Raw genomic sequence first — 1495 nt, 5'->3', positions numbered from 1 at the left:
TGAACGCCTTCGGATGTTAATGCTGCCACCTGGCTCCAGAACTTCTGGAAAGTGCTCTGTGAACTTGAGCGTAAGCCTAAGTGCCTCCAGAGCCCGGCCTTTAAGCTCGGACGAGGCAGGCCAAGGCCAGGGACAGAGCTCTGTCCTTCTGGCAACACGTGGAGATGGAAGAAGCCCAACTGCCCACCATTGGCTCACGTGACTGGACTCCTTCCTTAGGATACAGGCCATCTGGGGAGCATCTTCCGAGAGAGCGCTGACGTCATGAAAAGCCAGAGGGGAGCAGAGCACACCAAACCCACTGCCGTCCCGTCTGTTTGGTTCAGTCACCCTGCAAGACGGAGTCCCGCTGCTCCCGAGGGCTTCTGTAACTAAAATCGTTAAAGGGAGCAGACAGCCTCTTCTTACACCCATGGAGCACTTGGTGGGTTTGAGCCTCCAACCTCACAGTTAGCAACCAAATACCTTACCCACCGCACCATCCAAACCCACAACCTACGCACTTGTCCACATCCAGGGTCTGCCCCCCAATATGGGGCGTATGTATGACGCGGAGCAAGGAGCCCCAGCGGCTCTGCAAAACATCAGCCTACTATCTGAGTTGGTAGTTCAAACCTACCAACTGCTCTGCAGGAGAAAGATGAGGCTGTCTCTTACCAGACAAATGAGAGCCTCAGACCCTAGGAAACCCTACACGGGGCGGCTATGAATTAGAATCGACTCACGGTAGTGGGTATGATGCGGAACAGATTTCAGAAAAGCTTCCAGACTTGAGGAGAGACTTGGGCCTGGGGGGAGACTTGCAAACCTCCACCACTGAAAACCCCGTGGGACTGATCTGGAACCAGCCCTGGGTGTGGCCGAGGGTGCACAGCGTCTGGTGTTCCTTTGTAAGCAAGAGGCCAACGGCATGGCAGCTAACCATGTCCACGACATCTCACCACTAAACGCAGGGCTGGGCCCGGATGAGAAGAACCTGCTTCCACTTGACCTGCTGCCCATCATCAACCATGCCCTTGGGGCAGACGACCGGGGACCAAAGGATACAGGAAACGGAGAATCTCAGTGCCAGAGCAGTGGTGCTCCCACTTAGAAGGCACAGGCTCGCCTGCCACTGGCCTCCTCTCACCACCCTGAGCATATCTGGGACACTGCTGCTGGCCCTGAGCGTTGCTCCTGCTCTGAGCTCTGAGCCCTGGCCCCGACTGACGCATAGAGCAGATCTTACAGAACCTGTGCTACATCAATCTAAACAACAAGCTCAACATTGGAAAGCAATTTGGGATTCCAAACCCAGCTTGACCCCACAAGGCAGATTGCAATGATTGCTTTAATACTCCATAAATCAGCCTCATTGCTAAAGCATCCCCCATGTGAGCAGGGCAATTTCGAGGGAAATAAAATTGGCCCATGTGCAGCCAGTTATTTATAAGTGGGAACCCGCAGGCTCTCTCAGGCTCAGCATCTAGGAACAGCTCCCTCGCCCAGCCCCGTG

The 1495-nt window shown here is 54.8% G+C and overlaps 1 protein-coding gene across 2 annotated transcripts in view; it reads right to left on the bottom strand.

Annotated features, from left to right (window-relative positions):
* Window positions 1–1495, bottom strand: part of PAQR5 (progestin and adipoQ receptor family member 5) — a 40097-nt gene that overhangs the window by 25361 nt on the left and 13241 nt on the right. Inside the window, exon 1 of one of the 2 annotated variants that reach the window (XM_045285839.1) lies at window positions 726–903. The exons of the other annotated variant lie outside the window; for it this stretch is intronic. The gene's annotated coding sequence lies outside the window, so the exon portion shown is untranslated. Of the gene's footprint in view, window positions 1–725; window positions 904–1495 lie in introns of those variants that run through there. 2 annotated transcript variants of the gene reach the window in all.

Source organism: Echinops telfairi, unplaced genomic scaffold (assembly GCF_000313985.2).
Source record: "Echinops telfairi isolate 266 unplaced genomic scaffold, ASM31398v2 ScPeMD7_7475;HRSCAF=8513, whole genome shotgun sequence".
In the NCBI taxonomy this organism is placed as follows: Eukaryota; Metazoa; Chordata; class Mammalia; order Afrosoricida; family Tenrecidae; genus Echinops; species Echinops telfairi.
This window is presented reverse-complemented; position numbering and strand designations above follow the sequence as displayed.